We start from the raw sequence: 27404 nt of genomic DNA on the forward strand, positions 1-27404 counted from the left end.
CCAAAAAAGTCTATTCAAATATTGTAAATCATTTAAATTGTTTGTGAATAAATAACCTATATATATATATATATATATATATATATATATATATATATATATATATATATATATATATATATATATATATATATATATATATATATATATATATATAGTTGAAGTCAGAATTATTAGCCCTCCTTTGAATTTCTTTTTCTTTTTTTAAATATTTCCCAAATTATTTTTAACAGAGCAAGGAAATTTTCACAGTATGTCTGATAATATTTTTTTCTTCTGGAGAAAGTCTTTATTTCTAAAATAAAAGCAGTTTTTAATTTTTTAAAAACCATTTTAAGGTCAAAATTATTAGCCCCTTTAAGCTATATATTTTTTCGATAGTTTACAGAACAAACCATCGTTATACAATAACTTGCCTAATTGCCCTAACCTGCCAAGTTTACATAATTAACTCAGTTAAGCTTTTAAATGTCACTTTAAGCTGTATAGAAGTGTCTTAAAAATATCTAGTAAAATATTATTCACTGTCATCATGGCAAAGATAAAATAAATCAGTTATTAGAAATGAGATATTAAAACTATTATGTTTAGAAATGTGTTGAAGAAATCTTCTCTCCGGTAAACAGTAATTGGGGGGAAAAATAAACAGGGGAGCTAATAATTCTTCAACAACTTCAACAATATAATAGAACATTTTATAAATAACAATGTTTAATAGAACATTACTTTACAATATAAGCTAGCTGAAACTATGGTCATTGGTCCATGGATTTAAAAATGTAGGTCAATGGATTCCAAAACTTTAAGAGTCCTAAATGCAATACAGATAGATAGATGGATGGATAGATATTTCCTTTGCTTAGTTTTTTGTCTTGTTTCTTGTTCAAATAATTAAAATGGACTTGATTTAACTATTGAATCAAGAAGGTTTTTCTAGACTAGCAAAAATACTGTTTTAAGAAATAATATTGCAAAATTAAGCAGGTTTTTCCTTAAAACAATCAAAATAATCTGCTAATGGGTTAGGCAAAATAATCTGACACAAAATTAACTTGCAAAATTTGACAAGATTAATTTGCTTTTTTGTTGTTGTTGCTTGTTTTAAGGTAAAACTCACTTAATTTTGACATTATTTCTTAAAAACAACAATATACTTTGCTTGTTTAGAAAATGCTTCCTAAATGTTTACATACAGAAACAAGACAAAACTACGGAAGTAAAGCATTTTAGCAGTGTTAATATGTCATGAAGCTTAATTAATGACTCCCTTATTCTGTAAGAAATGCTTCCACACTAGTTTAGTTTTAAGAAGATGATAAAAACTCATCTTTTTAAGATTGCATTTTTAGATGCTTAATTATTCTAATTTGTTTATATTTTAGAATTTTTTAACGTATACATGTATTTTATTGCATGTTTAATTTCTTTGTTGTTGTAGCACTTTGGGTTTTAGAAAAGCACATTATAAATAAAATGTAAAAAAAATAAAAAATGGCTTGAGCAAGAAACTATAAGCCATTTCCAAAAGTAACACCATTAATTCACAGCTTTGATCATTTTTGCTTGATCGATCCCTCAAGTCAGTATTGCCGTGGCCATGCTAAACATTTCCCCCTTACACATACCTAAAAATGAACATCCACTGTTTTATATGCTCTTTTAATAACATATTCATTGTGTATGTTCAGAAAACTTTGAACAAAGTGAGTGAGTCATATAGACTACTGAAGGCTTTCGTTGTCATTTTTTGGATCTTCACAATACTTTTTTTTGACAAAGAACAATAGTCTGCTAAAATAATGCACACAAAAGAAAGCTGTGAATCACATAGGGGTATAACAATGTTCAACAAATATTCATTGTAAAATAGTTTCATATAAAGAAAATTCTGTCATTTACTCACCCTCGAGTGGTTTCAAACATTTATGGTTTTTAATTGAACACAAGCGAAGGTATGTGTAGCAACAACCACAGTAGGAATTGTACAGTATGTAAGTTAAAGGCTAACAACTTATCATATACAAACATTATTCAAAATACCTCTTTTGTGTTCATCAGAAAAAAGAAACTGGAAAATGTTTGGACCAAATGGAGGGAGAGTAAATCATGACAGAATTTAATATCATAAGTGAATGCTGTAAAATATCCTTAAATAAACAGTTTTTCATAGGTTGTGTTTTTTTCTTTTTCTTTTATGTATTAATGTCTTTGAATTGCATTATGGGGTCTTTCCCCTGCAACTTTTGACGTTGAAAATTAAAAAAAAAAGGGACTTTTATCAAAGTCCCTTTAAGGCAAGTAATTTCGCTCTGCAACCATCTTTTAAACGCCTCTTGCTGAAAAGTATGCTCGAGCATTCCATCTGAATGGATAAACATCCAATTATCCAAAACTGCCAAGCTTATGATTACATTACATATTTGAAATCACCAATAAAATTAAACATCATCTGTCTCGTTTAGTTTATAAAATTTTGAATCAAACAAAATCATCATATTTTTTAGGTGGCCCAAGCTAATGCACACTAGAGAATGAGATCACGACACCAACCTCATTGATGGCCGTTTTATACAATATCATCCTCTGAATAAAGATTCATCAGATCGCGCTGGTCTTAGAAGTAGATCACGACACCAACCTCAATGAGATCACGACACCAACCTCATTGATGGCCGTTTTATACAATATCATCCTCTGAATAAAGATTCATCAGATCGCGCTGGTCTTCAGAAGTAGTTTACAACTTGATGTTGATGGCAAATCTCCTCCAGAAATGACGGCGACTCTTTGTTTACATCTTTGTGGGTGTTTGAGTAGTTGCTGTCATGTGATGTGTGTATGACTGTATGGACTGTACCTTGTGTTCGTTTCATACAGATTACAAATCAAAAAACATTTGTTGTCAAGTATAATAGCTTCCTTTTAAAGTAATTGTTAACCCTTGTGATAAACTTCCAATACTTATTTAATTCTCTATATATTATTTCCTATAGAATATATTGTTTCAAACTACTAAAAATATTAATAAAAGTCAATTTGGTAAAGCGCAGAGTTGGGTCAAATGTCAAAAAAGCAGTTAGCAATTCATAACCAGAAATAAACATAAAACTGTACATCACATTTTTTACAGTGCATCTCTTTAACTAAAGCATACATTCTTGAACAGTATTTTACAAATGATTGGTGTTTGAACACATCGGGCTAATTCATCAATGAGCTGTGATAATAGGTCTGTGAATGTGTGCAGATGTAAGGGCCAACAAACAACTACACAGCGCCCACACAAAGACACAGTCGCAACAGACACTAAAACACACACATACAAGCTTTGTGTCTAAATAATAGTTGTGTTGTCTGGATGTTGCGTTAATCACAGGCCTCTTTTCAGAGGTGTCAGTAAACTGAGGATGAGCTTGGCTGGAGATCACTTAATTCTAGCATCTCCGTGCAAACAGTCAGTTAGTGCTAATGTGTGACTTTGCTCTGGGCATAAATGAGAGCTCAGCATCCCTCCGGTTTATAGCCTGAGTAAAACCTTGTTCTGTTTGATTGTATGTACACACACATCTATTGATCTCTGGTTGGTCTTTCACATTGATCCAAAGCACTCTACTTGTTCTGACCAGCCTGGGTGGGCTAATTTGACACTGGTATGAGAATCCCAACAGCAGCTGAAAAAGAACATGCTAGTGCTGCTGTATGTTGGAGCCTGTATCCACATACGCAAGTGATCAGCCAAGGTTCATTACAATTTTCTATGGAGCTGGATTGAATGTGAGCTTGCATCTGGTTGGCTAAAGAGTATGAGTTACTAGAGCTTTAGAAAGAGAGAGTTGTGACAATGGAAGTCCAAAATGAACGATTGTCACGTGATTCATGTAGACCAAGTTGTTAAACAGTTCCTGGAGGGCTGCAACCTTAGGCCCCGTTTACACTAATGCGTTTTAGTTTGAAAACGCATAAGTTTTGCTACGGTTACGCCAACCGTCCACACTACGCCGGAGTTCTCGAGCGCCGAAAACGGAGCGTTTCGAAAACGCTGGAGAGGCCGTTTTCATTCTGAAACGCTGCTGCTCCGTCTCAGTGTGGATGATGGAAAACGGAGACATCTGAAAACGGAGGCGGGGCTGCAGACATTCGCCTCTCTGATTGGGGCTTTTCCTGAATATTAAGTAGCCTACACACACAGTTCAGTCCTGCATTCTCTTCTTATAAGTTCAGACTTCGCAAGTTTGATCAAGGCTGCAGTCTCTTCTTCTCAGTTTGATATGGACAACAGACTATACCGAGGACACGGGTAAATCTTTAAAGGGAACAGTGTACTTTATAACTTCATTCACATCGTCCTGGTACGTTGTTTCACTTTCTCAACAATAAAATGTAAACATGATTTAAGGAACTGCCTATTTTCATTTTAATATTAGCAACTTAGACAGCAGAAATGTTGAGGTGTCGTGCTGCATGAGCCCCTTTCACAGATACAAACCTTTCCGGAAAATTACCAGCAATTTTTCAGAAAGGTCTGTATGTGTAAACATTCCCTTTTTGAAAATACAGGTAAATTCGTTCTGAAAGAGAAGTTGTAACATTACCGTTATTTGCTAGAATGCTGCACTGTGTAAACACAGATGGAAGATTGCCGGAAAGAGCGCATGCACGTCTAGAACATGCTGACATGAGATGTCTACTCTAGCCAATCAGAACACTTTTACATCCATGCATTCACATCCGTGCGGTTTATGAAAATAGAAGCCTTTGAATATTTTTCCAGACACATTTAGCTGTTAGATGTTAGTCAGATAACATTTCTGTTCCTTCTTAATGCCAACTGTGTTAAACAAAATGTCGACAAAATGCTTCTGATAAGCGCTTGTTTGTTTACCTTCAAGCTCTCATGCGTGCGCACATAAAGCATCCGGTGAGCGCCAGCACACACGCATATTATATACATCTCGACATGCAAAAGTGTTCCTCTGTATGTTTTCATCGAACTTGTTCACAACACTCATCTATCCACAGAGTTTGTAATGTAGTCAAATATTTACAAATATAAGTGCAGCCGTTTAGAGCTCATTTCTGGTTAATGATGTCAGAATTTACATGTATTTTGGAATAAATGTGTGAGTAGTCTTTACCAGAAAAAAATGCATTAAGTGACTGCATTAAATGTGAATGGATTGACATAAACCGAAATACATTTTAGACACTTTTTTTCATCAGTGAAAATAGTTCAAAACAAATCGGGAGTGGAACATATGTCTCAAAGCAACACTGGGATTAACCTGTTCTGTGAACATATCTTTAAAGAGATATTGAGAATGAAAACAGTCATCATTTACTCACCCTTGACTTGTTTTAAACCAATTTGAGTTGTTGTTTTTTTTTCAACACAATAGAAAATATATTGAAGAATATAGGAAATCTGTAAGCATTGATTTCCATACTATTTGTTTTTCACAAATGGTAAACCAATCATTCTTATATCTTCTATTGTGTTCGACAGAAAAAAATAAAAAATAAAATAAAAAAAAACTCAAATTAGCTTGAAACATATCAAGGGCAAATGATGACAAGATTAAATCCATTTAAATTGACATTAATTAGCTTAGTTTTAAAATGAATCAGCCTCTTGAATGAATTGCTTGAATTAAAGATTCACTGGATCACTCAGGAATACAGACTAGAAGTCACCTATTAGTGGTTTTATGCTTTTTTTTAAAGAAAATTTTTTTCTGTTTTATATTGATGGGACAGTAGTTACACAGGAGGAAACGTATGACAGTGAGGGGGGATAGTATAGGGAATGGTCCACAAGCAGGGACTTGAACTCGGAATGCAAGAAACACAATGACTCTACATGTCAGTACACTGCCCATGAGGTTATCAGCACTGACCTGTTAATTTTATTCTAACATTTATTTATCCATAACAGGCCTAAATCAGCACAAACACATCTCTATAATATTAAAGGTGCAGTAGGTGATTGTCTTTAGAAGCATTTTTTGTTGTGCTGGTTAAAAGTCTCTTCACAGTCCAATAGTAATGATTACAGTAAATGATCTAAATGTGTTTATATGTATTTTTATATTCTGGGTAAAGCATAAAACTAAAAAAATGTTGATCTAATTAAATATTGTCGGACCAACATCTCCCATAATTCCAATAAGCAGCTCAGACTGTCTGTCAGAAAATGTAGATTCGGACTTCTGCACATCTGTTCACGCAGATCCGCCATTCGCACATGCCCATCAGCATAAGCACCGCGCAGTCACGAGACAGACCGGGAGAAATCAAATGCTGAATTTAAACTTTTAAAAACCTGAATCAATATTGGAGTTACTTTAGCACGCTGGAGGAAGTCCGACACCATGGCTGAAGTATGGCTAAGTGTGACGTGTTATTAAGCCACTGAAATCTCCCGGTGAAAGATTGATGTGATTATTTTCAGTTTCATAAGGTCCTTTTACAGCATCGATACCCATAGTAGATTTATATTTAGTTTAGTAAGTGTGGCTAAGTAATAAATGTAAATCCTGCAAGCCGCTGGCTAAACACTAACTAACTGGCGAATGACATGAACTAGTGGGTTGTCTGTCTGCTGTTGTGACACGGTGCGCGTGCTCGCGATTTCAGGGGGTGTGGCTTTAAATCACAGCCCCTCCCCGCCGTCCAAAGATAATATGCTAAGTCGTTAGCATTTTGGCAGATCACCTATTGCACCTTTAATCATGGTTTTCAAAAAAAAACTCAACATCATACATCAAAATGTTAAATTCTCCAAGCTGATTTTGCCAAATGTTGTTGTTTGAAAAGTGACCAAAACAAATTCTTTTATAACTCAAAGATCCATTACCCTTTTTAATATCATTAATTTTCATTACTAGGCATGCCCCTACTGCTGATTGTCTGCAAGTGTGTTTTAAAATATGGTCCGAGTCCGACATAATGTTTAACATTATCCTTCATATATCGATTAGTGCACCTTAATAGTACACATGAAATCAAATTTAACCATGTTGATTTTGTTAGCTCACATTGCTAGTTTTGTGGTGAACAATTCATACGTGCATGTCATTAAGAAAACAATATTACCCTTGGAATCTAAAATTGAAATCTGAAATGCACTTGCTGTTTGTTTTCAGTTAAATTCTTATAGGTGCGTGCCAAGCACATACTTAAGCACTATTCTAAACCATTTTGTAGTGTAAATACTGTAAGTAGTGCATTTGACTGAAATATACCTGTGTGATGCACTTATTCAACCGTCATAAATTAGAGTGGAAAGTTGGACACTTCACGCACTCAACAGTCACAGCTTTGCTCACGTAGCGATAAGGGGCGGAGCTTTCGGCACTGATGTTGGATTGCTTGATTTATTGTAGATTGTGAAAGCAAAATTCTCCTACAAAAATGATTATGTTGCCTCCGGATGGTGAACATGTATTATTTGGTAGTTTGGTCATTTATTTCGCTAATTTGGCAACCGTCAAACGTCTCCTGGGAAACGGTTAGACTTTCAGTTTAGTAAAAAAAATGCATGTTCCATTTGGGATGACACTACATGCATATACTATGCTGTTGAGTGTGTAAGTGCATAAGTGCATGGTGTATAGTGTGCCGTTTGCTTAGCAGCTTATGTCTGTCCGATGTATTGGGTGTGGCTAACATACTTAACCATGCCCCTCCAACAGTCAGTTTGATGTAATAACTCTCCCAAAACCCTACTCCTGATCTTTCTGAATTGCCTAAATCCAATCAGATCGCAGTAGAAAAACAAGCCACGCCCACTGTTTTCTTATTTTCGTTGATATGCAGTCACAGCTTCTGGTTCATGCGGGCTTTAATAAATGTGAATCATTACACCCAAACAGAACACAAATTCTCACATTTCTTACCATTCCCATAACCTTTAATCTTTGTTTGGTGCTGAACACACCACCAACAGCAGGTGAGAGCCGTTTTTAGTTCCTAGAGGTAGGAGACTATTGTCCCGTTTCCACAAACAGACACAATCAATGAGTCTCAAACACAAAAACACACATGGGCAAGAGACTCTCTTTAGCTATGAAGGCCAGTCGAGCTATTTTCAGTGGCACCTTAAGCTACACAGACCAGAATAGCTCAAGCACTGCAGCGTCCTTTCTTTCTGTAAAATTGCCCACCTGCCTGACCCCATGTCCCACCAGACTCTTTTGTGAGTTAAAGCCAATTCAGAGCACAAATTGTCAGACAGATGATATCAGAGGCTTCTGTGCAGGTCGCAGATGTTTCGTTTTGATAAATGAAAGATATTTCTGTCTGATCCACTGCCTGAGTGCATTTATATACGCATAAATCTTGCGATATTGAAAAGAAAATGGGAGCAATAAAGTGTCTTGACTCCCACCTGTTTTGCGTAAGTTTGTCCCTCTTGCTGTTATCAGCTCAGCCTTTCTGATGAGAGGTGACAGACGCTGCGCTTCTATCTTTACCCTCTTCTATTTATAGTGATCCTCTCATCAGCCAAATGTATTCCTCCTTCCTTAGGCTTCTGAATCATCCCGCCGTTCAATACTTTTACCCATATTAAAGGATAACCAGTACAGGTTGGACAAGGGAACAGGTAGGAAAGTGTGTATGCTAACGTTTTGGTTGGATGCGGCGTGTCAGTTGTTCAGGATTTACTGTCTGAAAATAGCAAGTAGGATTGAGCATTGGATTAACACACACACACTTGCACGCGCACACACATTTTATAGGTGAACCAAAACAATGGTGGCATGTGATCAAGTTTAGTTTATATAGAGATTATACAAGGGTTAAAGGTTAGAGATTGTGGTGTGTGAATCAAATTAAATTTATAAAGTTTACAAGTTTTTTTATAAATATACAAAGAAAACCTTAAATGTAATTGTATATTTTAATGTTTGAAGTACCGTTTGGCAAAATATGGGCGAAATGATTCATCAAAGTTGTCAGCGTGACACAATGTGACACATTTGTTTATGTTAAAACAAAACTGTTTATGTAAAAACAAAACAACGTCTTATTTCTGACTGGTTATTATTCAAATAAGGAAAGAAATAAGGGAAAAGTCCCTTTAAGGCAGGTTATTTCACTCGACGGCCATTTTTAAAGACATCTTTTAGGCAGTATGCTCGAGCAGTCTGTCTGAATGGGAAAGCATCAAATTGTCCAAAGCTGTTTGCCAAGCTTATGATTACATTACATATTTGGAATCATCAATAAAATGAAACATCTGTCTCATAAGTTTAATTTCTAAACGTCTGATTCAAATAAATCATCACATTTTCAAGTTGCCAGAGCTAATGCGCATGCACACTCGAAAAGGAACATGATCACGACACCATCATCATTTATGGCTATTCTATACATTATCATATATGGATAATGGTTTGTCTGTTCCCACTGGTCTTCAGAAGTAATTCACAACTTGGTCTTGATGGTGAATCTTCTTCAGAATGACAGCGAGTTTGTCTTCAAGTTTGTGGGTGTTTGAAAAGTTGCTGCTGCGTGATGTGCATTTGACAGGGCTGACTGTACCTCACGTTTGTTTCATATAGATTACCAAACCAGAAAACTTTTTTTAAGTGCACTCGGTTCATTTAAATGTAAAGATTTCAAGCTTTATTTGGATATATTTCTTATGTCTGTGAAGCAAGTATTTGCTGAGATTCCAGTGCGTTTATTAACCACCAAACTGTCATAAAAGCACACGTCTGATCTGAGCTTTTCCCTGGAGAAACATCAGTCTATAGTGATCGATGATTGGCTCTTGTACTAGTAGATGGGGCTTCATTCGCCATATTGACCATATTAATTCTCATGCATCTTAAACTATGCACAGTGGTCCGTTCAGGCTAAAGGTCCCAGATCACCAGTTAACTATGCATACAACATATTAAAGCAATGTTATTGTAAAGGATGATTATTAAACCATGTTAGCAAAAATAACTGTAAGCATGAAATGCATGAAAAACATTCCGTTTAGGATGATGAAAGGATGGTCTTGTGCACACAGTTAACCTTAGGTCTGTTAATAATCTGTTCAAAGAATGGTTAAAGCAAAAGCTGCAGCTGCTGCGGCGAACAAACAACCTGAGGATGCACAAGCATTGCACTGGTTTTGTTTCTAGGCATGGTTGCTTCGTGGCGCGCGAGGAAACGGTGTAATGAGAAATTGAGTCCCTTCTGTCACTGGAGTTGTAATAGGTATAATTTCACATTTGCATGCATATTGACAAACGGTCTTACACTAAAATTCTTCTCTTTAGTGACTAGCCAGCACTGGCAATTCAAAAATGATTTTCAACCAGCCAAAGTAGCTAGTGTCTCACTCGCCACAGCCGAAATCGACCTGCATTTGGCAGGTTGGGAGGTGTAAATGTCAGCCCTGACTGTACTTACAATTCATTAAAAAATAAAGCTAATTAAATAAAAAATAAATTCCTGTAACAATTTGAAAAACTACTAGTGTAGATTGGATAAATATACTTAATAATATTGGATAAATATACCTAATGCTTAAAATCAAGTACAAATATGTAATGAATTAGTACTGGTATCGGTTTAATTAGTAAGAGTCTCTAATTAAATCTACAAGTATGTAATATGACAAAAATCTAATAAATGAGTTCTATCTTTATGGGGGAAGAGAGTTATTACCTTAGTACATTGCAATCAATATATATATAATATAGACCGATAACTAATTTATTAAATCCAAGCTACATATGTTTTTCGTATCACTGTTTTTTTCCTTTCTTTTTTCTCAAACTCTCAGATCACTTGAACACTGAACACATAAAACACACACATAGAAATACCAAAAAGCCCGATTGTTGCTACAGCTGTCCTATTATAAACCCTTTAACCCCATTTCTGTCCATCTTCATTCTGATTGGCTCTCCTCATCAACTTCCTGTTGGTCTTACTCCTGAACTTTCTCTTGTGGTTCATGCGTCCACCGTTCACAGAGTGTCAGCCTTTGCCTGCTTATTATGCAAATGTATGCAGGGCTGCTAGAAGAGGTGGTATTGGCTATTTTTAGAATTTGATATTTCTCTCTCTCTCTCTCTCTCTCTCTTCTTTAATGAGTTTCAGTATCTGAGGCAGCAGTGTACTAAATGTTGATTTTCTAGTCGTCTCTTTCTCTCTTTCTTCAAATCCAGATGGGTGTTTGTGTATGTTGAGTGGATGGGATCTTGCGTGTGTTTGTTCAGCGGGGTGTCCTGGGTGGCTGAAATGGGTTAGATTGCAGGGGTTGCCATCGAAACGAGCCTGTGTGCTCACACGTCTGCATGGATGCAGTGGGTGAGAGAGAAAGAGAAAGATGAAGAGACGGGTGAAAGAGAGGGCAAGGTCAAAACCTGAACAATGACGTCGCCGTTGTGAAGAGTGCTGGGATTAGTCGGCATAACCTTGCACAGATGTTTGTCATTCAAATCCAGCTCAGTTTACATGGCGTCATGAAAACAATCTGAATCTTAAAGGGGACCTATTATGATAAAATCACCTTTATAAGGGGTGTAAACACAGTTGTGTGACAACAGTCTGTGAATATAACCAGCTTATAATGGTAAAAATGTATCAATTTTATTTTTTATAATCACACTTCATAAAAACAGTCTGCAGAAACACTTTGTTTCACATTCTTCCTTTGTATATAAAATCAGAGGGGGAATGGCCTGCCCATAAGTGACAATCTCCCTCTCATTAGGACATTGGTTTTATTTTAGAATCTGCCACTATGTTGACACATAGGAATTTGTAGCTCCGGCAGTACAATCTCATTTGAATTTAAAGTGACACAGTGGCACCAAAGCACTTTTAGGATCAAAGCCTAAAAGGGGCAATGTTAAAGAGTTCATTCATTCATTCCTTAATTTTTCTTCAGTTTTGTCCCTTTTATTTATCAGGGGTTGCCACAGTGGAATGAACCGCCAACTTATCCAACAAATGTTTTATACAGCGAATGCTTTTCCAGCTGCAACCCAGTACTGGGAAACACCCATACACACTCATTAACGCATATACACTATGTCCAATTTAGTTTATTCAATTCACCTATATTGCACATATTTGGACTGTGGGGGAAACCCGAGGAAACAAGTGTGTAAACAGGGAGAACATGCAAGCTTCGCACAGAAATTCCAACTGACCCAGCTGGGGCTCGGACCAGTGACCTTCTTGCTATGAGCTGACAGCGCTAACCACTGAGCCACCGTGTCCCATTTTAAAGAGTTATAAAATATAATTTATGGGGTATTTTGAGCTAAACTTTTACACTCCAGGAACATCAGAGACAGAACATTGGTTCCCTTTAAGGCAAAACACCGAACAGGGTGAAATAAATTAATCATTAGTTATCTCCCCAAACTAAAAGATAAAAACATTTTAAAAAAGTTATATTCAAAATAATATTTATTTAATGTAAACACTGTATTAGTGATATTATATATATTAGGTATATTAGAGGAGATCTCTTTTGTCACATAAAAAAAAAATATTGTGAGCTGCTGTAAAAACAAATTGGAGGAGCTCCAGATGAAAACTGTTGTTTTGTGTTTACCTTAAAATTAATTTTGTTGCACGTCCGCTGGTTTCCACTCTAAATGAGCAAGTTTTAGCTACTTGTATACTAAGGTAGCATTTAGATAAAACAAAACACCCACAATGAAACGCGACACAGAGAAACATAAAAATCTGCTGCCATTTAGCATTTCGGAAGTGTTATTGCAGAGCAACACAAATAGCATGCAGAAGTATAAATGCATGGCTCCACGCAAGGCAGGTGTTGAGGGTCATGCTGATCACTCGTCGCAGAAGTAAAAATCCGCCTTAAATATGAAAACTATAAGTGTGGTGTATGTAATTGTAGCTGAAGTTGAGATTTGTGGCACAATAATGCAGGAGAAAATTATGTTTTTTTTTTTTGTATTCAACAGACAAAATAAGTGTATAAATGTATAAAATGTTTATAAAGTGCAACAATTGTATGTTGGATGAAAAGCTCAAAGTCTGTTAGTTCAGTGTGTTGATGTAATTCCTACTGAAACAGAATATTAAAGGTGGGTGGAGGTTTCTTTTTGTGCATCATTCTCTTGTAGCAAACTAATAGTAAGACGGATGTGGTTAAGAATATTGTGGCTGAATTCATCAAACTGACATCAACAGAGAAGGACCGCCACTCAAAACTAAGAAGTTAATGTTCAGCCTTTGATTAAAGATTACAAAAACAAACTTTCTTTGTGGATTACCTTACATGGATTAATTGTTCACCTAAAGAATAGCAATTTGTACTAGCAAAATAAACATTGTAAGTTTTGATTTCGTATCAAAATTGGAAGGTTAATGAAGTATTTTTGCATAGTATCTCACCATAAGTATGTGAATTGTTATTCAAAATATCCTTTCTCTCAGTATTGGAACGATTCACTGACTGTCTTAATGTGTTTTCCTTCATTCCACCAAAGACCCTCAGCAGAATAATCTGCACTCATGATGTAATTTAGAGAAGGAGAGAGATAGAGAGTCATGTGACAGATGGCTAGTTAGATAACATCTCAGATCAGCCACTGCAGCTCAGTGTACGACGGATATCACCTGCCAAGCTTGCCAGAAACAGACATGACTGCTTGACAAAACTCTTGTGACTGATGCTTTCAGTCTTTCTCTTCATGTAATGTATTTTAGAGAAAGTACTGTTTAAAGTCTGGAGTACATTTTTTGTTTTTGCTTTATGAAAGAAGACTCAGATGTTAACATGACTGTAATGCACTGATTTGGCACCCACTGAATAAACATTTATTGTTATTATTAAATTTGAAAAACATTTATGTTGCTTAATTCCTTGCAGAAAAATTACATGAGCAATCAGATGTTTATAAAAAGATCAAATATGTGGGGCACGTGTGAAACGCAAGTGAAATGTGTGGTTTGGAAAATTTTCTGTTGAAGCCCATGGATAATATTCTTTTCACAACGAAAGTTTCAAACATTTTATGTGCCTTTCCTAACATTCATGTAAGAGTGTGTAAGGGTTTTAAATGGGAAAGAATACTATCGTTAGGGTTGGGTATCTTTTAGATTGTTTTTGGGCCCTATTATATCATATAATCTGATATTATAATCATATTAGATTACAAACAACCCAATGAGTGGTTTAGCACGTGTGCATCGCTGCTATTATGTTTACACATGTAATATTTTTTCTAAGGTTATATAAACCAAAACACATATCAAACATACAATGATATGAAATTTGGTTTCTTACTGAGTTAATTACAAACAGCAATACCACACAAAGAAATGACGGATTTTGAAGAAATAAAAAATCTGGGGAAAGCTTTATTAGTGCACTGGACAAGTCTCAACAAGTTCCACCCACACCTGCGCGAGGCAGGCAGTACTGTACAATTACTCATCTGTTGGCTTAAAGATATTAGCCTGATTTTGCTATAGGATCTATAACAATAACATTAAAAATAACGATATTGCCGACAAAATATGATGCATCCCTAGTTTGGGGTTATTTCGATAGCGGTGCTAAATCGATACTTTTAAAACGTTACCGGTGCCTGAACTGATACTTTTGAGCCACAAAATTACAATGGATGACTCTAGAAAATATTTTATTTGTCATTTTAAAAATTATTTTAATTGAGCAATATAATTAAAGTTGAAAGTATACATCAATTTATATATTTGAATTAAATTGTATTAAAATATTTCTTTTGATCGCTTGTTTGTTTTCATGAATTTAAAAATTTGCAGTATAACAATACGTTAGCTTACTATTAACCTGTGGAAAGGCTGTCATATAAATCAGGAACTCCTTTTTTTTCTAGGGTTGGGGCTTGCGACTATGTTTACATGCAACTTTTGTAACGCATCACATCTGCTTCACATTGCTGTCAGAATCCTTGCTTGTAAAATATAGCCATAAATTAGTATTTTGTGCTTGCGTTGCCTATGTGCTTGCGTTCCCTGAGCTACAGGAACAAATGCCTAATATTGACGACGGACTCTGTATCCTTTAAAGTTGAATGAACTGTTTAGAGATGATGTGACACAATGCATACCTATGTGTGCATTTATGTACCCCTTGATGCTTTTTACATCTTTGTCGCAGCACCTGTGGCTCCGAAATTAGGCACTGAAATTTATATCGGTCTGGTGCATACCGTTTACAGTGCCATAATGGCACTGGGTTTCAGTAACCAATCCTAACCTAGTCATAGTTGTTTGAAAATTGCACAAACACAGCTCAACAATTATGAGTGTATTTATTTAGCTGTTCGTATTAACAGGCTGCTGTATCTTCTGTATACAGCATGACAGTAGTTGCAAGTTTTGCTTTGTGTGCTGAACTCGGCAGAAAACATAGACATCCGTACAGTAGAACATTAAAGAACATTTTGCCTGAAATTATGATCCTTGGTGATTCATAAAATGCAAGTTTAAGTCAAAAAACATATAGAGACCAAATTAAAGGTGCCATAGAATCAAATTCTGGATCCACCTATAGGCATTGCTTAATAATAAGAGTTCATTGCACATATATAGCTTCAAACACCATTGTTTCCTCATTCCTATGAAAATCATTTGAGTGTGAAATCCCAGTGAAAAACAGGCATATGCATGCCCCAGGTGCAGTATTTGCTTGGCCATAATTTTTCCCACCCATATTTTTTTATTTATTTAAGCTTATATTAATATGGGCCTCATGTTTTTAGCATTTGCAATCTATCTATCTATTACAAATTGTTTGTCATGAGGCAACATACATGAGTTGACTACTTACAACAACACATGTTAACTGCTGAATATGACTGTTTAATGCATGTTTATGCATTGTCATATCACTCATTTCTTACTGTGCCATGTGTCCATCGACTTTAATTATGAATCACTAAAGTAGCTAAGCTAAAATCTTCTCCTACATCTTGGATGGCCTGTTATGGCCCATTTCCACTGGGTGGTACGGTTCGATACACTTTTATGCCCCTTTTCACATTCAAAAGGTACCAAAAAGCAAACCGTACCATACCACTTTTTGAGTACCCTTCCGAAAGGGTATCTAGCACAACAAAAGGCTGAGTTAGACATGCTATTGGTTTACAGAGAAACCTTAGTAATGCGTACACAAGCCAGAAGAATGAAACAAAGGAAGCGCCATTTTTAAACACATAGCCGGGACATTATATTGTAATAATATTTACATATAACAACAAGCCATGGGTGAACCTAGCTCAAATAAACCTTGTCGTTGTCTTGACAAACAGCCACAAAGCCAGAAAGAAGAGCAGAATCTGTGTCCTGTTGCTGTTTACGAAGCCATCTAAAGCATGAGTGGTTTCACTTTCTCCAGAGAGCTTGCGATTGCTCGCAGCGCATCTATATTTGAAATAACAAACTTGTTGAGCTGATAATAATAACGTGCACATGATTATTGAAGTGCTTCTGACAACCGATCTTTTCAGAAACGGACAAACGCGAGAGTGAAGTATGACAAAAACAAGGAGCAAATAATTTTTCCAGCAACCCTATGACAGGTATTACCTTTGGTACCTTTTGGCAGTGGTGACACAAGCCTGATAAAGGTGCCCCGTACCTTACTGTACCACTCAGTGGAAATGAGGCATTAGTCTTTATGATCCTTTGCCAGCTTTTAACATGAGAACCTAGCTCCCGGCTGTAGTTGCCAGTGACCACATAGACTAGCACCCAACCAGCACTAACACATTAGTACCAGCATGCTGTTTTCCACAGGGTGCTGTTCAACTACACTATTTCTCCAGCTCTAAACAACTGCTCTAAACTTTCCCAGGACAATGAATTGAGGTTGTTTGACTCATGCACCAATCACTGATCAATCTGAAATTATAGAGCTGACCGTCATCGGGTTAGATTTATAATCTCTCTCTCTCTCTCTCTCTCTACCCATCTCTTTTTTTTTTTTTTTTGATTGATGCCATTTTAATTGGTCCCATGCTGTGCTCTGGCTGGATTGGAGAGTGCTTGTGGGTGGCGTGTCTGGGGCTGAAGTGGTAATGGCGTGGGTGGAGGCTGCCCCGAGCTCCTCTTGGCTGTCTGACCGTGGGCGAATTCAGCCATTTGGCTCACATTCTCATCAGCTCAGCCTTCCATAAGCCAATCAGGAGAATAGTGGACGAAATATACACGCACAAAAAAAAAGAGGTGTGGAAGGATGAGTATGGTGCGGTTAGTGGACTCGTCCCTGATCACCATGGACACAGTCTCTAGGGAACCTGTTCATGCGTTTTTCACCTGCTGAATCTAATCAGACTTGAACGAGATGGATAATGAGAGCATAGGTGTGCATACTGTATACTTTAGTCACACCTAATACATTTTATTTTATTTTTTACTAAATATTGTTTGTGTATATTTGCATTGATTGAATCAGCTTTTATTTTGCATTTTGCATTTATTTTTTTTCAGTTTTAATTTTAATGTTAAGGATTGTTATTTTAATAAGTCATTTAAATTTTTTTGTTTTAATTTCCACTTTGGGCGACAAAAATACGCAGTAGGTAGTGCTATCGCCTTACAGCAAGAAGGTAATTGTTTCGAGCCTCGGCTGGGTCAGTTGGCATTTCTGTATGGAGTTTGCATGTTCTCCCTGCCTTCGCGTGGGTTTCTTCCAGGTGCTCCAGTTTCCCTCACAGTCCAATGACATGCAGTACAGGTGAATTGGGTAGGCTTAATTGTCCGTAGTGTATGAGTGTGAATGAGTGTGTATGGATGTATCCTAGAGATAGGTTGCAGCTGGAAGGGCATCCGCTGTGTAAAAGCATATGCTGGATAAGTTGGCGGTTCATTCCGCTGTGGCAACCCCAGTTTAATAAAAGGACTAAGCCAACAAGAAAATGAATGAATGAATAATTTTGCACTTTGTTTTTTTAAGTACTACCAGGACATCTTCCTGGAGAGGAACCCTACCACCAACCCTACCTTCCTGCAGAATTCAGTCCCAACCCTGATCAAACACACCTGAACCAATTAATAGTACCTAAAGCAGCACTTGATAATTACAAACAAGTGTGTTTGGTCAGGGTTGCAACTGAAATGTGCTGGAAGGTATCTCTCCAGGAACAGGGTTGGTGACCCCTGCCCTACGGCAACGCGACATTCTATTGACATTCTATTGATATTGCCTAGGCAATATATAAATTACAATCATTTCATACTTTGATGTTAAAGTTTAGGCATTCTATACATTCCCTGGATTTCACACATTGTCGTTAACAATTGTTTATATATATATATATATATATATATATATATATATATATATATATATATATATATATGTGTGTAACAGACTTAAGTAAAGGTGTTATCTTGCATTTCTTCATGTTTAAAGATCATTTAATTTCTATTATTTGTGGGGGACTTTTATTTTGAAAGGAAATCCGTTTTTCAGAGCAGAAAATAAATGAGAGAGCAGAATGTAAAGCGGCCGTTTCATAACAGTTTAACTAGAGCTCGTACTGAAAAGGACTGTTTACAAGTTTAATCAGCAACCCCCCGAAAAGGCATAAGGTTTGTTTCATCATATATTGTTAGTGAGAAATACATATTTTGTGAAGATATCTAAGAATGCTGATGTATGTTTTTGTATTGTTTTGCTCAGCTCTTACGGTGATTACAAGAGTAAAGGAATGTAAATAAAGCAACTTGAAACATCAGTAAAGTTTCGGCCATCATTCGGATGGGGTCTGCTACAATATATATATATATATATATATATATATATATATATATATATATATATATATATATATATATATATATAGCTGCTCAATGGGCCTCTGGTGTATAAAACATATGCATTCTGCAGTTCATTCCACAATTTGTTAGAAAGTAATTGTGAAATAGAATATATATCTTTTTTACTTGCTGTATAATGCTGTTGTAACTCTGAATACATGAAAACTAAATTACTAAATTACTTAATCATTCTTTAAAAAATGTAAATAGATTATATTACAATTTAAAATGCCTCTTTATACTTTTAATGTTCTTTTCTTAAGCTTAAGCATCTTTTATATACAAAATAGATTGGTCATACTTCTAAAATTAGGTACAAATTAAAGATAAGCACAATTTGGACAAAAGAAGCCAGAAAACATGATCTGAAATTTGAAACCAAGATTATTTCATGGACACTAATTTGTAGAGTAACAGACTATAATTTGTAAATTATCTTCCAAGCCCAGCTAATGCTTTTATTTTAGGCCCTATTTGGAATTGTAGTTAGTCAGCACACTAAATAAAGATGTTGACAGTTCCATGAAGGGCCCTTTAACATCCATGGAGCCTTTTCAATTCCACATAAAGTTATTTATAGTGAGAAAGAATGTACTTGAACAAATAGATTACCCAAAAATGAAAACTACTTCATAATTCATTCTCCCCCATGTGGTTTTAAACCTTTAGTGAGTTTCTTCTGTTGAATGCAAAATGAAATATTGGTAAGAATGCTAGTTGCTAACAACAAACTTCCAGTGTAAGAAAATAAATTGCCAAGTCAATGTGTGCCAGCTGTCAACATTATTCAAAATATCTCCTATTGAGTTCAATAGAAGAAAGAAACTCAAATAGGCTTTAAAAAAGTGAAGAATGAATAAATAAAGACAGATTTCATCTTTTTAAAATTATCTTCCTACTAAGAAAAAAGGTCACATGTAGAATTCTTTACTTAACGGTTCTCATAAGAGCCATATATTACATACAGTTTAAGTCAGAATTATTAGCCCCCCTTAGATCTTTTTTCTCTTTTAAATATTTCCCAATTTATGTTTAACAGAGCAAGAAAAATTTTTACAGTAGTTCCGATAATATTTTTAATTCTGAAGAAAGTAATTGTTGTTTTATTTTGGCTAGAGTAAAAACAGTTTAAAATCTTTTTAAAGCCTTTTTAAGGTCAAAATTATTAGCCCCTTTAAGCTGTTTTTTCCCTCGATAGTCTACAGAACAAATCATTGTTGTACAATGATTTGCCTAATTACCCTAACCTGTCTAATTAACTTATTTACCCTAGTTAAGTCTTGAAATTGCCCTATAAGCTGTAGAACTGCCCTGAAAATTTTCTAGTAAAATTTTATTTACTGTCATCATGGTAAAGATAAAATAAATCAGTTATTAGAGATGAGTTATTAAAACTATTATGTTTAGAAATGTGTTGAAAAAAATCTTCTCTCCGTTAAACAGACATTAGGGAAAAAATAAACTAGGGGGCTAATAATTCTGACTTCAACTGTATATTTTATTTTATGTTTTGAAACGTATTGATTCTCTTCCAGCCTCATATTAAAGTCAGATTAAACATGGCTGCTCTTATAAAGTGAATACAGAAAAAGAATCCTGTCTTTCCTCATCTCATTGTGTTTGTGTGTGGTACTCAGAGGTACACTGTGTTGTGCTGGGAGGTATAGGTGTGTTCTGGTTAAGCCCTGCTTTTTGAGCAGATGGATAATGTATTATGTAAGCACATCTATCCCACTAATGGCCCTTTTAGCTGCCACGCTGTTCTCCTGAGCAGCTGCCCACTCTAGAAGACAGGACGCTCTCTGATATCAGACAACAAACGGACACTACTTGCCCCAGGAGCAGCCTGACATGAGACAGAACGCAGATCTGCGCAGATGTTCGCGCGCACGCTCGCCCGACGTCCCCCAGGAACCTTGCGACGGTAATTGTACCGAGCCTAGTTGCGCTATGGGGGCTGTGTGCTGCCCGGTGGGGATTCATAGCTGTAATCACACCTCTGCAGCAGTTCCCCTTGCAGACAGCATTAAAAAAATGCAGCCCACACATACAGCACTGAAAGACAAGAAGTGTGGGAGGAGTTGGATGGCAAGTTTATTGGAACCAAACAACAGAGATAATAGACTCTCTCAGTCATTGACGGACAGTAACTTACGTAGTGATCTGAATTTAATTTCACAGTTATTTGTCTGATGAAGGAATGCTGTCCCAAGCTGATCCCAAACTTTTGACCATCTTTGTTTGAAAAGGTAGCTCACCCAAAAATTCAAATTCTGGTATCATATACTCTTGTTCCAAACCAGTTTCAGTTTAATCTGTTAAGCACAGAATAAAATATTAAACTGTGTTCCTGTAACCATTGACTTTCATAGAATTAGTTTTTACTATTATGAAAGTCAATGGTTACAGGTTTTCAGTAATAATAATATATTCAGAAACAAAAAAGCAGAAACTAAAGTTGCTTCAGCATCATGGAAGTTGTTGTATTTAACTCTTAAACATGTTCTTTCACAGCTTGAGTATGAAAACTAGCAAAAATATACAACAAAGACAAACCATTATGAAATAAATAAATAATAATAATCTGAATTATCATTCAGAATCAATTTAGTGAAACTTGGCACCAAAAAAACTGCTATTATAGACATTTTATGCAATTTAAACAACACAAAACATGACAGCTGCTCAAAAATGAAATCAATGAGCAATTTTTAAACTAACCACAAATTAAAAGTGGTATGTCAGCAATTTATAGAAAGTAAGCTGTTTATATTCAAAGTGCAAAATCTGCTGTTGTGTAACAGCTAAAAATATATATTTAAAACCATAAAAAATAAATCAGCATTTTTTTCTGAGCATTACAACACTATACAGTACATTTAAATAACGTGTTCTGAAATATAACAGAAATGTACCACTATATGTTTTCATCCACCTTTTTTATTAATTTTCGATATGCGCATAAAAAATCAGTTAATGGAAACACAGAGATGCACATACATTTTCAAAATGCGCATAAAAAACTTGCACATGACTGTGATAAACGTTCTATATGTATTCAATAAGAAAAGATGAGCATACACAAGATGGAAACACTTTTACTGTAACAAATTACAGTATGTGCATTAAAAAAAAAATTGGGACTGTGATTTTGTTATTAGAGATCATGTGATGATAAAAATGTGTGAATGGACAAACCAGCAGGCTGGGCACATTGTAAAGCATCTGAAATGTTTTGGTATTTCTAAAAGGCCTAAACCATTTCAATATTCATGTTATATTAATAATTACCTTCAGAATTGTCAAGAGCGTCTGTGTTCTGCATCTCACGCCTTCAAACACCAGCACATCTTCATTGCGTGTCGGCATCGTCTTCTGAGGCGCTAGTAATTTGTTAAATAAAGAAACGTTTGACACAGATTCCACTACCACAGCTAACTCAGGATTTACTGTTGAAATTTCGCGTCAGATAATCGGGAAGTGACGATTTTATTCTCTTTGGCTACTTGGATGGAAACACTGCTTTATTCGCATGTCTCTTATGTGATATTCAAATTTTGCAGGTAAATTTAATATGTTTTTTTGAATGGAAACATAGCTACTGTGTCTACTAAATGAATCAATTTTGTTATACAGACAACAAATGTGTGCTTATTTATTTAAAACAACAAACATAGTAGTATTAGTAATAGTAATTAATAATAGTAGCGGTAATAGTCTCTCAGATGAGCACACACTCGATCTACCTCGCATGCATTCGGTCTCTCTCGCGAGCACCCGGTCACTCTCGTGCACACACTTGGTGAATCTCGCACGCATTCAGTCTCTGCTTTTGTTTGACTTTTGTCCAGTCTGGCATCTCATGTCTCATTCAGACCGGCTTTGCAGCTCCCTGTAGCTCTAGGTGGTGACCTGCTACAGATGCAGGTCCGTGTAGGTCTATGCAGCACGAATACAACCCACCTCTGAGCGAGCTGAGAGAGAATCACTTGATCTCTGGTGGTGCTCCTATTGGCTGTTGCTCAAGAAAGTCGCTCTTCATTTAAATGAAGTTGGAAGGATTCTCCACTTTGTTTCATCGATTGACACGCTCACCTGGTCATCAACAGTCTATGTCGCTCGTGTAGATGAAGGACCCCGGAAGTCGCTCATTCTCCGTTGAAATTAATGATCGCTTGTCACTTTGCCACTGCAAGTCACTTGTAGTGTGAATGAGGCTTCATACATGATGCATCTTTTTTGCTGTGGTTGGTTGGCATCAATTCCACAATGAGTCGCCTCTGTAAACAGGAAGACGTGGGCTAGACTGCAGCTAAAATTAATTAATTTACCATGTAACAGACAAATGCATCATATTGTAACGGTAACGAAGTTACTTTATTTAAAAAGTAATGCATTAGAGCAGGCCGGGATTGGCTAATCGGGAGGACCGGGAGAATTCCCGGTGGGCCGGTCCGTTTTTTGGCCGCAAGGGCCAGTGTCCCAATCTGTTGCTCTCAGCAGTCACACTTTTTAAATTAATTTATTTATTTACTTGACCACAGCCTTCTTAATCATTATTTTACCGCAGCTCTGCTCTTTTTATCTATTTTCTCGCAGCCTCGTGAGCAAGACGCTGCCTGCAGGTTAATGATGATATAACTCACCTCTTGATATATAGCTGTTGTGGTCCAGTGGTTAGCAAGTTAGGTTACGATGCTGCTGACCCGGGTTTGATCTTCATCTAAGTAATTTATATTTTTTCATTTTTATTGTTAAGACATATAATACTGTTAGGGTTGTTGAACATTTGAAGTTCTAAAGCAGCTGTTTTCTCAAAAAAAGACGTGATAGTGTAATTAGAAACTGAATTTAAAATGACCTTATTTTAATATAGTCAGTCGTGAACTGAGGTGGGCCGGTGTGAGGCTTGAAACTCCAGGGCTGAAAAGGAGTCCCACTCCGGCCCTGCATTAGAGTATTAGTTAGTCAAAAGTAATGCCGTTACAGTAGCACATTACTAGTAATGTGTTATTGCCCAACACTGATGGTATGTGAACTTACAATTTTGAGTGAACTATCCCTTTAAAGAATAATTGACAACATGCCTTTGAATTATTTGAAAATAAGGCACACAGTTATTGTTTATTTATACAGGGGCTGATGAATGTTTCATTATGATTGGCCAATGAGCATTCTGAAGTGTCCAATTATTCTTTGAAAACACGCAACTAAAGCAGTTCCAGGCAAGGCTTGAACCACTTTGCAGTTCTATATCTCTATGCTGAATGATTACTTTACAGCCTGAAACTATCAAAAATGACAGATGTCTTGAAATACAACATCTGATCAATGTCTTTAAGTATGGTAACTGTAGCATAATCATTATAATTTACTCTGGCACATTGATTTATTAGAAAATAAGTAAATTTATATAATAATATCTTGCCATTAAATACGTTATTGGCTTTAAATTAGACACCTGCACATTTATCTCTAGATTTCAGTCTCTGCCATTAAGCCTGAAGTGCATCTTTGTGCTTGGTTTGTGACCCCAAATCACAGGCCGAATCCAGAATCTCTATAAAGTTAATAGAGTGTAGCATTTTCATTTTGAGCAACAATGAGAGCTTTCAGTGTTTCCTGAAGAAAGGAGATTTGCTCCTATTTGAACCAGCATTAAGCTGGTTTTATGGTACACCTGGATGCTGTTCTTTTGTGAGACAACAGATGTCATTTTTTTGTGTGTGTGTTTGTGTCGAGTGGAATGGGAGAACAAAACAAGAGACATAAAGTTGCTAGATTCTCTACTCACATTGACGGACAGTAACTGTTGTAGTGATGTGAATCTAATTTCACAGTTGTTTGTCTGATGAAGGAACACTGTCCTCCCTAAAGGCGTCACCTGACTTCTGGAATGCGTGGAGTCGTGGCGGTGGGTCACATGGCTGGTCAGGTGGTCCTCGGCCACCAGTTTCTCTCATGATCAACACACATCTACACAATTACTGCAGCCCTCAAAGGGAAAGAGTCACTTGAGAATCAATGATGTGTTTGTTCACTTTCTCTGCTGGCTGGGTCGACTTTAGATCATGAGGCTTCTTGAGGGACGACCAGCTCTTTGATTTATTTAGTGACTGACCAGCCTGCTATAGAGTGATGTGTAGTTTTAGATAGCGCTTTGGAAGGTGCTTTTTATTTTGTGAAGGATCAGAAGTGGGAAAAAAAAGATTGTTTTCATACAGGTTTCCTCACGTCCTCAGTGCTGCTATATACAGACCATTAGTTGAGCTAATGTTTGTAAGTCAGTCATGGCACATACACATAGACCAGTAGACAGAAACTTAATACAAGTTTCTCTTTCAAGAAGGATATTTGACCCTTTTTAAGCATACTTGAATTATAAACTTATATTGACAAACTACTATAGGTTAAGATGTACACAAAAACAGTGGGGTTCGTAATCTGTTTCTGAACAATAGTTTTGAGTCAGTGATTGACATACACATTTGTGATGACTGTCACTTGATGCATGTCTTAATAAATCAATTGTTTAAATAAATCAGTTGAATGAATAATTGAGCAACAAATGCTGTGACCTGCCACCACCTGGTGGAGGTTTAAGTTATTGTTTTAAAATATTGCTTATTTAAATCTTATATTATTTATTTTTATTTACTCCTTAAATTTACAACCTTAATGATATACCATTATGTTGTTATGCATTTAAATGCATTTATGTCACCTATCAACCCTATTTAATATACCTAGTAGATGCCACTTTTTAACATATGAAGAGTTCAGATGCAAAAAACTCTAAGTGCCATCTGACGTTTTCTTCTTAAATGAGCATTTTTCTCAACCTCTTGTCTTTATGTTCAGTTATTTCACGTTAAAGGCCATGAAAATAACCTCTTTTCCATGCATGTGAAATTACTGTACATTCACATAGCAGCCTGCTGAAACCACTTTGAGGTTTTTGCATCTGAACTCTTCATATACTTTTTAACATATAGCACATGCTGATGACCTTGGTGTTTTATTTAAATCAATGTAATAATTTGGCATAAAACATTTTAAAAAGAGAAAAATACTTTACAAAGGGGGAAAAACTTGAATTAAATAATTTAAATAATTTCTCCTAATAGGAAAATTCATGTCTGTCATCAATCAGTAGAAGCTTTTATTTAAATTATGAGAATGTGAAGACAAAAACACGCACATTAAATAGAAATTTGGGGGATTTATATTTGCTATCGGGCACATAAAAAACTTTACACATTCCATATTAAAATATACTTTTTGATGCTATGCCATGCTTCACTGTAAGCATGATTCATTCCACACGATTCATTCATGTTGTCCCAATCCAAATCGATTAAGTTAACCCAACACTTTTTAACAAATTTATGTGAATTGAACATAAAAAATTAAGCTGTTCTAATGAAATCTCAAGAACTATGTTGTTTCAGCTCATTTGAAATAAGTAGTTTAAACAAGTAAAAAATATATTTTTGAGTATTTTAAGTTAACCATGTACCTAAATAATGTTGTTATCAAATTATTTTTAGATAAATAGCAAAAGTGCTTAAATATAATGTTTTACTGGCTATTTAAAAGGTGCATTTAAAATGTAATTAAAAATCTCTGGAGAGTGATTTCAATTAAAATTTAAATATACAAAAATATACATTACCAATCAAACATTTGAGGATGTACAATTTTAATGTTTTTCAAAGATTTTTTCCAAGCCTTGATCTATTTGATCAAAGAGTAAAATTAACAATATTGAGAAATGAGAAATATTACAGTTTGAAAAATGTTTTTTTATATATATATCTAGGGTATATGCTGAGCTAGTGTTGTTCCCATACTGATAAACTTCCGGTGACCTGTTCTTGTGAGTTTTTTTTTCCATTTTATACGATTCTTTTTACAGCATCGATGTTGTAATGTAATTAAAATACAATCAGTTAAACAGACTTTAGCACTCATTTAGTTGCTCAAGCATAAAACGAGATGAAAAGCTGACAGAATCGGCAGGCTAGCGCATAAGCTCCATTGAATATACTGGTGTAAAATAAATGCTCATATTATAAAGACATGGCAGGGGAAAAATTAATTTAATGCAGTGCACAATCTTCTTGTACAATCGGAGACCCACTTTATATCGGATAACACAGTGAAGATCGCTTTTTAAGAAAATAGACCTTAAACTCACTGATTTTGAATGGCATACAGTTTACCGGAAGTGCTTAACCCATGCAGGTTACTGGCAAATTAAAAGTCCTATTAGCATACTTCTGCATATACCCTATTATTTTACTATATTTACAAATGTAATTTGTTCCTTTAGTGTTCAGTGTTACGTAATCCTTCAGAAATCATTTTGATATGCCAATTATTAATTTCTTATCATTAGCAAAATTGAAAACAGTTGAGCTGCTTCTTGAAAAGTACAGCGTTATACTTTTTTTCCCTCAGGATTCTTTGATTAATGGAATATTCAAATGTATACCTTATATAATTTATTAGAAATAGAAATCATTTGCAATACAAATATAATAAAAATAGATTCAAATGTCATGCATTGGGGAATGCAGAAGTTGAATAATATTAGGATAATA

General features: G+C 35.6%; 1 protein-coding gene and 1 long non-coding RNA gene across 3 annotated transcripts in view; one reads left to right on the top strand and one right to left on the bottom strand.

Moving 5' to 3' along the window:
- prkcea (protein kinase C, epsilon a) overlaps positions 1–27404 on the top strand; it is a 130421-nt gene that overhangs the window by 35947 nt on the left and 67070 nt on the right. The gene's annotated exons all lie outside the window — the stretch shown is intronic.
- LOC147834480 (uncharacterized) lies at positions 207–10411 on the bottom strand. The gene is made up of 3 exons (XR_015504174.1): positions 4287–10411; positions 2662–4109; positions 207–2550 (listed from the first exon to the last, which is right to left on the bottom strand). It is a non-coding gene; the product is annotated as an uncharacterized LOC147834480 (long non-coding RNA).

The sequence above is a fragment of the Danio rerio genome, chromosome 12 (assembly GCF_052040795.2).
Source record: "Danio rerio strain M-AB ecotype USA chromosome 12, GRCz13ab, whole genome shotgun sequence".
Classification (NCBI taxonomy): domain Eukaryota; kingdom Metazoa; phylum Chordata; class Actinopteri; order Cypriniformes; family Danionidae; genus Danio; species Danio rerio.